Below are 13,103 nucleotides of genomic sequence, written 5' to 3' on the forward strand. Positions count from 1 at the left end.
CAACAACAACCAGTACTTATTTAGCATCTTTAACATAGTAAAGCTTCTCAAGGCGCTTAACGGGAGTGTTATAAAACAAAATTTGACAGAGTCACATAAGGAGAAATTAGGGCACATGACCAAAAGCTTGGTCAAAGAGATAGGTTTTAAGGAGTGTCTTAAAGGAGGAAGGAGAGGTGGAGAGGTGGAGGGGTTTGGGGAGGGAATTGCAGAACTTAGGACCTTGGCAGCTGAAGGTACAGCCGCCAATGGTTGAAAGAATTTCATATGTATAATCTTCAATTGGACATAAAACAAGCTACAATATAAAAATGTGAACATTAACAGTTTCAATGTACCACATTTATAATATACTGCTTATTCTTAGATATAGAATAAATAAAAACATGTCTATCGTTGGGAGCTTTTACCGGGCTTGATTTTTGCAGGCAGAACATACAATGAAATAGCACCTTATTTTCAATGAAGTACTGAAGGAACATCAGATTAAATCATAAAATTCAACTGCAAGCACTCAACCTCCTTTGTGTTGACTACAATATCCAGAATATCCAAATGAAATCAAACTATCCCAACTTATACTGTCTCTATAGATTATGTATTAAAAACAATACGAGAGAAAGAAACGAGAGAATAAAAAAAGAGAAAGATAGAGAGAGGGGGGGGGGGGGAGAAAGAGAGCGAGCGAGCGAGGGGGGGAGCAAGCAAACTTGGCCGAGAGGGAGGAAGCGCGGGAACAGGGCAGTGCGCACGGGAAAGAGAATGAGAAAGAAGGATGGGGGAGGGATCGCACGGGACGGGAGAGAGGAAGATGGCGAGGGGGCGCGCGATGGGTCGCGATCGAAAAAGTGATAATGAGAGGGAGAAAAATAAAATGAGAGCAAGATAAAGAGAGCGAGAGATAAAGAGATTGAGAGATCGTGCATTTATATATCCCCATCCCCAGCATCGAAGCACTGACCACACTCGATCAGCTCCGTTGGGCGGGCCACATTGTTCGCATGCCTGACACAAGACTCCCAAAGCAAACGCTCTACTCGGGACTCCTACACGGCAAGCGAGCCCAAGGTGGGCAGAGGAAACGTTTCAAGGACACCCACAAAGCCTCCTTGATAAAATGCAACATCCCCACCGACACCTGGGAGTCCCTGGCCAAAGATCGCACTAAGTGGAGGAAGTGCATCCGGGAGGGCGCTGAGCACCTCGAGTCTCATTGTCGAGAGCATGCAGAAACCATAGCGCCGGCAACGGAAGGAGTGTGAGGCAAACCAGTCCCAACCTCCCCTTCCTTTGACGACTGTCTGTCCCACCTGTGACAGAGACTATAATTCCCGTATTGGACTGTTCAGTCACCGAAGAACTCACTTTTAGAGTGGAAGCAAGTCTTCCTCAATTTCGAGGCACTGCCTATGATGAGTACCTTTTACAACCAGTTTTAAACCCGAGCATCAGCAGACGATTCTTCGTAGAGGACAACGCAGCAGTCTTTTCCCAACAGTTGCATGGCTGTACGTACCAGTTGGGGCCACCAAATAATAAACTGAAACCGGACCCATAGCCTATTTTGTTCCCCATTTTTTCCCAGGCAAATGTTGCATCCTCACCACGTCCCCAACTAAAATTAGCTAACTCAGAACAGATCATCGATAAAATGTAGAGGGCTCCTGCTCCATTTGAATATCAAGTACGTTATCAGTTGAGCTCTATTTTCTTTCCTTCCAAATATGTCACTCATTAATTAATTGGTGACTACTGACTGGGTAGAATATTAGATTTTACTGAACCATTAAATGAGTTCAAAAATTCTATAGAAGATGGATATTTAATTTTCCCTCCATCTCCTCCCCAAAATCTACTCAAGGTAACTAGACCTAAACATTTCCGTAAATGGCCTTCAATTTCAATATATTTTCCCCCTACTTACTGCACTAGTATGGATCAGTAAAAAGGACAACAGGCAGATGTATGCAGCTTTGGATGAATGACTACAAAGGTTTACTAGGGCCAGGATCAAAGATTTTCAAATGTCTTAATGTAAACAGAAACCTGGACCTGTGCCAAGTTCTCACATTTTAGCAAAATGGTGATTTGAATGACAATGTATACACTTAATTGAAACGTGTAATTGTGAACTCATTTTGGAGGAGTTGCCAGTGTTTGATGTAATAATATGACAAAATTACTTAACTGGTGTAACAACCTCATAGGATGTTATATAGAATCACAATTTTCAAAAAAATTGTTCTGGGATGTGGGCATCGCTGGCAAGACCAGCATTTATTGTCCATCCCTAATTGCCCCCGAGAAGGCGGTGGTGATCCGCCTTCTTGAACCGCTGCAGTCCTTGTAGTGAAGGAACTCTCACAGTGCCGTTAGGGAGGGAGTTCCAGGATTTTGACCCAGCGACGATGAAGGAACATTGATATACTTCCAAGTCAGGATGGTGTGTAATTTGGAAGGGAACTTGCAGGTGATGATGTTCCCATGCGCCTGCTGCCCTTGTCCTTCTAGGTGGTAGAGGTCGCGGGTTTGGGAGGCACTGCCGAAGAATGTAACTATAGAACGTAACAGACAGAAATGGGCCATTTCGTCCATCAAGTTTACATTAGTGTTTTTCTCCACATTAGCCTAATTTCACTCTCATATTTGGATCCCAAACCATTTAATATTAAACTTTGCAAGCAACTATTTAATTTTTTTTAAACGCGAATTTATGGGCTCTATTCATCGCCGACAAACAATTGAAATTATGTAAGCAGTGACTCATTGTAAAACCTTACTAATTAACCTATGTCATGCATGATTAGTGACACTGGATAATTTTAAAGAATCCTCCGCATTTAAGTGCTAAAACTTTATGTGTTAAGAATCTATTAAGGATCACACCAACTGGTGAAGAATGCGTTTTTTTTTATTCATGGGGAAGCAGGTTTGAATATACTTAGACTGTGATCTGGTCATCCAATGCCAGATCCAGCTCAACCACCTCAAGCAATATTGCTTGCCCTCTCAGCTGTCGAATTCTTCTAGTGTTACAGGATTATCTTGGAACCACAGATGTTTATAACACAGAATGAGGTCATTTAGCCCATCTTGTCTGTGCAAGCTCTTTTCTGAGTTATCCAAAATGAATCCCATTGCCTGCTCTCTGCCCATAGCCATGTTATTTTTAAATGCATTCCCAGGTTGTTGTCGTCATTGGCTCACCTCTAGATGCCCTGATGATGGGAGTAGTTTGCTAAGGTACTTCAGACGCCAGTTAAGATTCAACAACATTGCTGTGGGACTGGAGTCATATAGCAGGACAGACTATGTAAAGGCAGTTCCTTCCATAAAGGACATTAGTGGACCAGTTGGGCTTTTATGACAATCAAACACATTTCAACGCACTCGCGGCTGGCCTCCCATGTTCTACCCAACGTAAACTTGAGGTCATCCAAAATCGGCTGTCCATGTCCTAACTTGAACCAAGTCTGTTCACCCATAACCCCTGTGCTCACTGGCCTACACTGGCTCCCCATTAAGCAATGCCTCAATTTCAAAATTCTCATTCTTGTTTTCAAATCCCTTCATGGCCTCACACTTCTCCATCTTTGTAATTTCCTTCAGCCCCACAACCACCAACACCACCCGCCCCCCCCCCCCCCCCAAAGAGATATCTGTGCTCCTCAAATTCTGCCCTCTTAAGCCTCCCTTTTTATAATCGATCAACCATTGGTGTCCGTGCCTTCTGATACCTCGGCCCTAAGCTTTGGAATTCCTTCCCTAAATCTCTCTGCCTCACTACCTCTCTTTTCTCCTTTAAGGCATTCTTTAAAAGCTACCTCTTTGATCAAGTTTTTGGTCATCTGCCCTAATTTCTCCTAATGGGATTTGGTGTCAAATTTTTGCCTTATAAATTTTTTATAAGTTTTACTACGTTAAAGGCGCTGTATAAATACAAGTTGTTGTTGTTCATGGTTACTTTTTAAACTCATACCCAGAGTTTAAAAAAATACTGAATCTAAATTCTCAGTCATGGTGGTGAACTCATGTTCTCTGGATTACTAGCTCAGTTACATAACCACTACGCTACCATACCTGCTATTGCCATCTGCTTCAAATACTTATCCACTTTTCTTTTAAAAGATGCAATATTCTCAGCCTCAACCACTTCCTGTGGCAAAGCATTCTAACGCTGTGTAAAGAAATTTATTCTAATCTCTCTCTTCACTTTTAGTGAGAATTTTAAATTGATGACCCCCGTTCATCAATGATTCCCAAATTCCCTATTCATTCTATCACAACCCTTCATAATTTTAAAATGTTTATTAAATCCCTTAGCCTCCTCTGCATCAGTGAAAATACAGAGTGTATCAAGTCTCGCCTCATAAATATTACTTTCTTATCCCTCGCATCACCTGGTGAATCCCTGCAGTATGCTCTCTGTGGCTTTAATGTTCTTCCATAAATTTATCCCCAAAACTGTGCAGTGCTCTACTCTGCACAACTTTATCATAACTTTTTACTCTATGCCACCAATTATAAAACCCAAAATGCTACTAGCCTGATGTAATGGTTTTATTTACCTGCACATGCACTTTAAAGGATTTAAGAATTTGCACGTAGAGGCCTTTCTTTTCCTACATCTTTGGAGGGCAAAGGCAATCCCCTCTATCCTTACTTTCAATTCTTAGTGTGAGGGACTCGAGAATTTCTGCATCTCCAAAACTGAAACTTTGTCTTAGATGTCTCAGCCTCCTTCTCTCAAAACCACCAACCAGCCCCAGAGTAATCTGTAGCTTCTTTTGCATCTCCTATTTAGCCCTTAACAGAATCATTTCATCCACAAAACCTAGCAACTCCTTCTCCCAAGCCCACTGATGTCACAACTACTTCTCCTCAGCGACATTATCAGCTGTTCTCTCTTCTCTTCAAAGCTGCTGTTATTGCATCAAAAGCCCACTCTAGATCTCTCCAACTACCATCATCATAGGCAGTCCCTCGAAATTGAGGAAGACTTGCTTCCATTCTAAAAGCGAGTTCTTAGGTAACTGAACAATTCAATACGGGAATTACAGTCTGTCATAGATGGGACAGAGAGTCATTGGAGGAAAGGGTGGGTGGGGAGTCTAGTTTGCCGCATGCTCCTTCCGCTGCCTGCGCTTGCTTTCTGCATGCTCTCGACAGCGAGACTCTAGATGCTTAGCGCCCTCCCGGATTCACTTCCTCCACTTCGGCCTTTGGCCAGGGATTCCCAAGTGTCAGTGGGGATGTTTCATTTTATCAAGGAGGCTTTGAGGGTGTTGTTGAAACGTTTCCTCTGCCCACCTGGGGCTCATTTGCCATGTAGGAGTTCAGAGTAGAGCACTTGCTTTAGAAGTCTTGTGTCAGGCATGCAAACAATGTGGCCTGCCCAATGGAGCTGGTCAGTGCTTTGATGCTGGGGATGTTGGCCTGATTGAGGACACCAACGTTGATGCGTCTGTCCTCCCAGGTGATTTGCAGGATCTTGCGGAGACAACTACCATCCCATCTCCAACCTCCCCTTCCTCACCAAATTCCCAAACATTTCACCAGCTATTTCCACACCCACCTTTTTCATCACTGTGATCAGAGTTAACTCATAGCTGAAAGTGGACTGAAGTAGTTCAAAGTCACAAATTATATTCCGTGCGATTGTAACCATGGTACCTCACCCTCCTTGGTTTCTTTGTTCCCTTTGACAAGTTCAACCACACCGCCCTCCTCTAACACTACATCTCCTCCATAGCCCACTTCTATGGCACCACTCTGTCATGGTTCCTTTTCAATCAACCACATTTTCTGCAATAGTTTCTGCTCTCATGTGCCAAGTTTCCATCCTTAGCACCTCTGAGCTCCTTTTCAGCAATATCATTTGCAAGGACTGTGTCTGCTTGTATATGTACATTACTGATACCTAACTTTACCACTGTTCCCAAACCTTCCGACTCCACAAATTTTGTTGAACTGTGAGCAAAACAGCAGATATTGTATGCACTCTAAATGTCTTTAATACATGGGCATCTCCTTGGGCCCAGTTCCAGTTCTGATGGCTGCTCAGTCACTGTGCTGCTTCCCACTTTCTTTCCAGCTTTTAAAACATCCTCAAAATACTTATTTTCAAAATGTGCCCTGACCCTTTCCCTGCACTCCCTGACTGTCTCTATTTCCCCCCTTTCCTCTCCTGTTGGACACCTATTTAAGAAACTCTATTCTTGGGATATGGGCGACACTGGCAGGGCAGTAATTTTAACCAACCCTAGCTACCTTGAGAACATTCTGAGTCAACCAAACAAAGTGGGATTGGAGTTGCATTATAGGCAGACTGGGTAGGTGTAGCAAGTTCCTTTCCCTGAACAACATTAGTGAACAAGTTGGGTTTTTGATGACAATCCTGCAGATTTAATTATAATTTTCTGGTATTAGCCTACAAAATGATGAGATTTTTTGAATTAAATTTTGCAATTTGTTACAGTGGGATTTAAATTTACGACCTCTGAGTTGCTCTCCAGTACCAGAACCAGTAGGCAACCAAACTCATTGTTTTGTAGGCCTTAATAGAAAGCATTTTGAGATGTATTCCTGTCAGTGTTGGTTGTGCAGGAACTTTCTCTAGCTCATCAGCGAGAGAGAAGCTTTGCATTTTAGCCCTCAACTCTAAACCTATTCCCAGCTGTTTTCTCAGGTAGAATCCAATGGTATGCAACCACTGTGCCATATTTTACGTTAAGCTCAACTTCAAACTTCACATCTAGTTCGGCACCACGACTGCAAGTTCTACCTATGCAATAGGGCCCACCTTCACCACTCTCTTACCTACCCACCCAACTTTCTGCTGTACTATCAGTGGCATTGCTTTCAAACATCATGCCCCAGCACTATGGAACACTTCTTGTAAAGCCTTACACCTTGTCACATTATTTCCTATATCTAAAAGCCTCCCGAAAACCTCTCTCTTCAATAATGCCTTTGGCCACCTCCTCTAACTCCTCAGAAGAACTTGCAGGTAATGACTGCCTTTCTTTCATACTTTTCATTTAAGTGTTATTACAGTATTGGAATATGACATACTGATGCTCGATGTAGGATTTTATATATGGGTAAATGTTGAATAAACCCATTCCTCTTTGTCATGGAATAGTCTCAGGCTGCAGAGCAGATTTTAATCAAATCTGTCTAAATACTTGTACAAATCTCCAGCAACTGGAAATCAAAAGTTAGCAAGGCATCAGGCGGTTAAAGTAATTTCTCCTGGAACATAATAATGAACTCAAGGCATCCCTCAATTTAGGCCTTAGGAATCGTATTCAGTTTAGGTCATCGTGACCAAAATGAAAGCATCAACAAGTTTGAACTATACAAAACACTGCTTTAAGTACAGTGGGCACAGTACTGTATTTACCAAAGATGCTCAACCAGTTTCTTCTGTGAGATGGAAAGCCTATAAAAAGCGTTATAATGCAGTTAAAAATACGAGAATTCATTTTTTTGTGACTCTTCGCTAAATTGGTTAAAGGAACCTGGACTGGAAAATTAAACTTCCAAAGAAATGCAAAATTAAATATAGTGGAAGCTGTCAGGTAACATAAGCACACTGAGGCACAGCATAGTACTGTCGGTCAGTTTGTATCCAGAACTGCAAATATTTTTAAGAATCAAAGGCAGAAATTCAGATTTCTAGTTTCCTACACCACTTAGTGCATTTAGCAGTCCTCACTATTAAATTTTCATGACAGGTACTAACTAGTGCATAAATATATGTTATTCAACATTTTGCCTGATATTGTGAACTATTCAAAACTGCCAACGGGGTAATATTTTGATTTGTAGCCAACTATCAAACTAATTCATGCCAAGATGTATATATAATAAAGAATATGCATCTCATAGAAAGTGAACCTGGCGGCTACTAAAAGCACAAATATGCCTGGAGAATGTGTGCTGGAGTGCCGAAGGACAAACCACAATAACCCACTCCTCCTCACAACCTAACAAAAGATCAATCAATTTGTTAGATGAAGGTTACTCTGCCTTTGAACTTCTACATACAAATGGCACAATCCCAGATGAGAATACTGGAAAACAGCTCCATGAGCAGGAGAAATGTGGGGCTTAGCTGCTGCAATAGCTCAGATTTCCAAAGATGAATGTTCAGCTTAAATATATCTCATACCCAACCAATGTTGTAGAAAATTGATTGCAACATGAAGCGTGTGTTTTAAAAATTGCCCCAAAGTCCACAAATAAGATTCATTTTCTTTCTCTGCAACTTGTTAAATGGCAATACAATCCCTCCAAACTCAGCTTTTCCAATACCTTCTCTGTTGGTCTCCTGAGCTTCACCCTATAGAAATTCCACCTCATTCAAAACTTCGCTGGTTGCATCCTGTCCCACATTAAGTTGCAGTTGCCAATCTCCCCCATCCTCACCAACTTTATAACAACAACTTGTATTTATGTAGCACTTTAAGGTAGTAAAATCTCCCAAGATGCTTCACAGGAGTGTTACAAAACAAATATTTGAGACTGAGCCACATAAGGAGAAATTAGGGCAGGTGACCAAAAGCTTGGTCAGAGGTAGGTTTTAAGAGGCATTTTAAAAGGAGGAAAAAGAGGTAGAGAGGCAGAGAAGTTTCGGAAGGGAATTCCAGAGCTTAGGGCCTAGGCAGCTGAAGGCACAGCCACCAATGGCTGAGCAATTAATATCAGGGATGCTCAAGAGGCAAGAATTAGAGGAGCATAGACATCCCAGGGGTTTGTGGGGCTGGAGGAGATTACAGAGACCGGGAGCAGTGAGGTCATGGAGGGATTTGAAAACAAGGATGAGAATTTTAAAAATCAAGGCGTTGCTTAACCGGGAGCCAATGTAGGTCAGCAAGCACAAGGGTGATGGGTGAATGGGACTTGCTGCAAGTTAGGAAACCAACAGCAGAATTTGGATGACATCAAGTTAACATAGAGTAGAACGTGGGAGGCCAACCAGGAATGCTTTGGAACAGTCAAGTCTAGAGGTGACAAAGGCATCAGATGAGCCGAGGCAGGGACGGAGTCATGTGATGTTGCGGAGGTGGAAATAGGCAGTCTTAGTGATGGTGCGGATATATGGTCAGAAGCATATGTCAAGGTCAAATATGACACCAAGGTTGCGAACAGTCTGGTTCGGCTTCAGGCAGATGCTTGGGAGAGGGATGGAGTCGGTGATTAGGGAACGGAGTTTGAGGCGGGGACCGAAGACAATGGCTTTGGTATTTCCTATATTTATTATTAGCTTCCTATCGTACTAAATTCAAAATCCACAATTTAATTTACAAGTCTGTTCATGCCTCACCCAACTACCTCTGTAACCTCTTTAAGCCCTATGTCCCAGCTGGTGCCCATCAGCCGTCTGACTCTTAACCTCCCCACCATCAGTGGTAGCCAACTTTACCCTCTGGAACTCCCTTGATTGATGACAAATGCACATTAAATCGATAATTGAAAAAGTCGAGACAAATTCAGAGAAGCGCTCAAGATCAAATACGTTATCTAGGACCTTGCCAGCAGGTTTTATTTTTAGTGCAGTACTGTATTCAAATATTCCAATTACTGAAACTGAATGTCTAGATACATCATAAAAATGTCCCACTTTCCAAGTTCAGTGCCTGTACAGTGCATGTTGACAGCATGCAAAACAAATGCTACTTAGATTAATTTGTCTCCATCTAATACATCATCTGTTCAGACAATAAACTGAATTATTCTAGCTGTATATCTGTATTAAAATTTCATCCTTGGTCTGTAGTGGAATATGCAGTACAAATCCAGCACCAGGCCACCCTCACCTAGCTATAGTCTGACCTCACCCTATTTCATAGACAGCACAGCGTACAGAACATATCCAATAGTTCATTACTATCTACGTAATGATGGTTTAAATTAGAGGTCGGACAGTGGGAAGATAGGTTGGGTTCAGTCTGTATAAAACAAGGATCTACAAATTATTATAAATACCAGCAAATCAGGGTTTTAAGTGTGTGGTAAAATTGAAATGCTACACACCAAAAGTCTCTTAATTTACCCCCTTCCTGATACAATAAGCAAACGTTTTTGTTTTAAGGAAAATACACAATTTTCATTTGTGTGGACTACTAGGCTAGAAAAGTAAGGGATCTATCAAATGGAAATAAATGGTGTTGGGATAACTGACTAAAATCAACAAAATAAGTTCAAATACTGGATTTTATTTGATGTAGCTATACAGAATAATTATACAATACTTGTAATAAACCAGTATAAAGCGTTGTGTGGCAAACCGACTAGCCTTCGTCAGTAAAACTATGTAAATCACTGCTTTTCTAAAAATCTGGCATGTGAAGACTCATCAGGCCTACTGTTTGGCTGCTCCTGTCTCATTGTGCTAATTGCATTGTTGCTATGGGGATAATGGTTCATAGAGCATGGCATTGCCTGGCCACCCGGATTACAATTACCTTAAAAATCAAATCCAGTGTTTTACTTACTACCAGGTTTGAAATGCACAACTCGTGACCACCACAGCAGTATATAAATGTGCATTTGTAAAATCATACATTACAAGAAAGGTTTCTGACACGGTGCCTCCCCCAATCCCTAATCCGAAACACAAAGAAGTGTAGTGAAGCATTTGAAAACCACTAATCTCTTTCAATTCTGAACTTTGCCGAAATGATCTCTACCAATCTCGACCCACGTTTTGCTACATACATGCAGGAGAGCATATACCCAGGTTTATTTTTTGAAGAAAACAATTGATATAACTAACTTCACACAATGGCTGGGGTAACATGATCAAAAGTAACACTGCGTTTAATACGGCGGCGTCACAATTTAAAAGTGGTCTGAAGTTCTCACCGTTCATAATGCTTTATGGGGGCAGAGGAACGATTTTAAGACCATCCCATTAACTATACACTCTTCTGCCAAAACTCAAATTCTGAAGGAAAAGCAAAAAGTAATAATGTATGAGAAAACAAAAAGCGGCGATTCCATATTGAATACAGTACTGTCACTATCACTATACTGCAAATTAAAATCCGACCCGATATGTTTTCAAACTGATTTAACCCATGTCCTCCCGTGTTGCTCTCCCCCACCCCCCATTTACAAATCACCAAGACAAGTTCTTCCACTGCTCCCACACTGGCACCGTGTGTCCTACCGTATGCTCGCACTCGCTCGTTAGTCGATTGAATTTCACCTCCTCCCGGGTTCAGTTTAAAGTCCTTCAGCTCGAAGAAAGCTACTTAAATTCTTACAACCTACCGACGGTGACAACAAGATGAAACAAGGAACTCTTGCGGTACAGCGGTCAGGACGCCCTCGCCGCCGTGGTCCTCAGGACAGCGACAGCCGCATCTCCGCAATGACTCGTCTGGGAGGAGAGGAACATTTCACAACAGGTCAGGATTTCTCACTGCAGGGATCCCGACAGCTCCCGAAGCTATGCGGACATTTCGCTTTGCAATTGTGTGAATGGTGTCTTTCACTGCTCCAGCCGCGATACACTGTATCCACGTCGTGCGCGTGCAATCTGCCGCGAGTATCCGATTGTATCGAACCTTGTGTCGGCCAGACCCTGGCGACCCACGGCGCGTGCGTATCGCCTTCGCACTGCTGTGGGTGCAGGCTGGGAGATGCAGTCTTTCTGCATCAGGCGATGTATGTCGATCTGACAATACCGGACAAAGTCATGTTACGACAAGCATTTTCAACATAAGTGACACAGTATTCTTCACAGTGATCGGTCACATTTTAAAAACAAAGACGTGTGATTGATACTCCAAACGAGTAACACCTAACAGGTCCCATCATTACAACGGTGATTACAATTCAGAAGTACTTCATTTGCTGTAAAAAAAAACTTCGGGACGTCCTGAGGTCGTGAAAGGCGCTATATAAATGCAAGTCTTTCTTTTTTATTGGTTGTTATTTGATTTCAGACAAACCTGAGTGTTTGAACCCACCCATCTCATGTCATGTAAAGCAAAATTTGTTTAAGAAGGGAGAAAGGGATAGACCGAGTAATTACAGGCCAGTCAGCCTAACCTCAGTGGTGGGGAAATGATTGGGAAAAATCCTGAAGTAACGGATTAATCAAGGATAGTCAGTACGGATTTGTTAAGGGAAGGTCGTGACTGAATAACTTGATTCAATTTTTCGAGGAGGTTACCAGGAGGGTTGATGAAGGCAAAGCATATGATGTGTATATAGATTTTAGCAAAACTTTTGAAAAGGTCCCACATGGCAGACTGATCACAAAAGTAAAAGCCCATGGGATCCAGGGCAAAGTGGCAAGTTGGATCCAAAATTGGCTCAGAGGCAGGAAGCAAAGGGTAATGATTGATGGGTGTTTTTGCGACTGGAAGGATATTTCCAATGGGGTTCTGTCGGGCTTAGTACTAGGTCCCTTGCTTTTTGTGATATACATCAATGATCTAGACTTGAATATAGGGGGTATGATTAAGAATTTTGCAGATACTAAAATCGTTTGTGTGGTTGATAATGAAGAAGAAAGCTGCAGACTGCAGGAAGATGTCAATCAACTGGTCAGGTGGGCAGAACAGTGGCAAATGGAATTTAATCCAGAGAAGTGTGAGTTAATGCACTTCGGGAGGGCTAACAAGGAAAGGGAATACAAATTAAATGGTAGGATACTGAGAAGTGTAGAGGAACAAAGGGACCTTGGAGTGCATGTCCACAGATGCTTGAAAGTAGCAGGCCAGGTTAAGAATTCATACGGAATGCTTGCCTTTATTAGCCGAGACATAGAATACATGAGCAGGGGGGTTATGCTTGAACTGTATAAAACACTGGTTAGGCCACAGCTGGAGTATTGCGTGCAGTTCTGGTCACTGCATTACAGGAAGGACGTGATTGCACTGGAGAGGGTACAGAGGAGATTTACGAGGATGTTGCCGGGAGTGGAGAATCTAAGCTATGAGAACGGATTGGATAGGCTGGATTTGTTTTCGTTGGAACAGAGGAGGCTGAGGGGAGAGGAGACCTCATTGAGGTGTATAAAATTATGAGGGGCGAAGATATAGTGGATAGAAAGGGCCTAGTTCCCTTCGCAGAGGTGTCAA

At 42.3% G+C, this 13,103-nt stretch overlaps 1 protein-coding gene across 1 annotated transcript in view; it reads right to left on the reverse strand.

The window, feature by feature from the left end:
* ptpn13 (protein tyrosine phosphatase non-receptor type 13) overlaps positions 1–11,593 on the reverse strand; it is a 361,948-nt gene extending 350,355 nt beyond the window's left edge. Inside the window, exon 1 of the mRNA XM_070871054.1 lies at positions 11,284–11,593. The gene's annotated coding sequence lies outside the window, so the exon portion shown is untranslated. The remainder of the gene's footprint in view (positions 1–11,283) is intronic.
* Between the last annotated feature and the right edge of the window lie 1,510 nt (positions 11,594–13,103).

The sequence above is a fragment of the Pristiophorus japonicus genome, chromosome 2 (genome assembly GCF_044704955.1).
Source record: "Pristiophorus japonicus isolate sPriJap1 chromosome 2, sPriJap1.hap1, whole genome shotgun sequence".
Taxonomy (NCBI): domain Eukaryota; kingdom Metazoa; phylum Chordata; class Chondrichthyes; family Pristiophoridae; genus Pristiophorus; species Pristiophorus japonicus.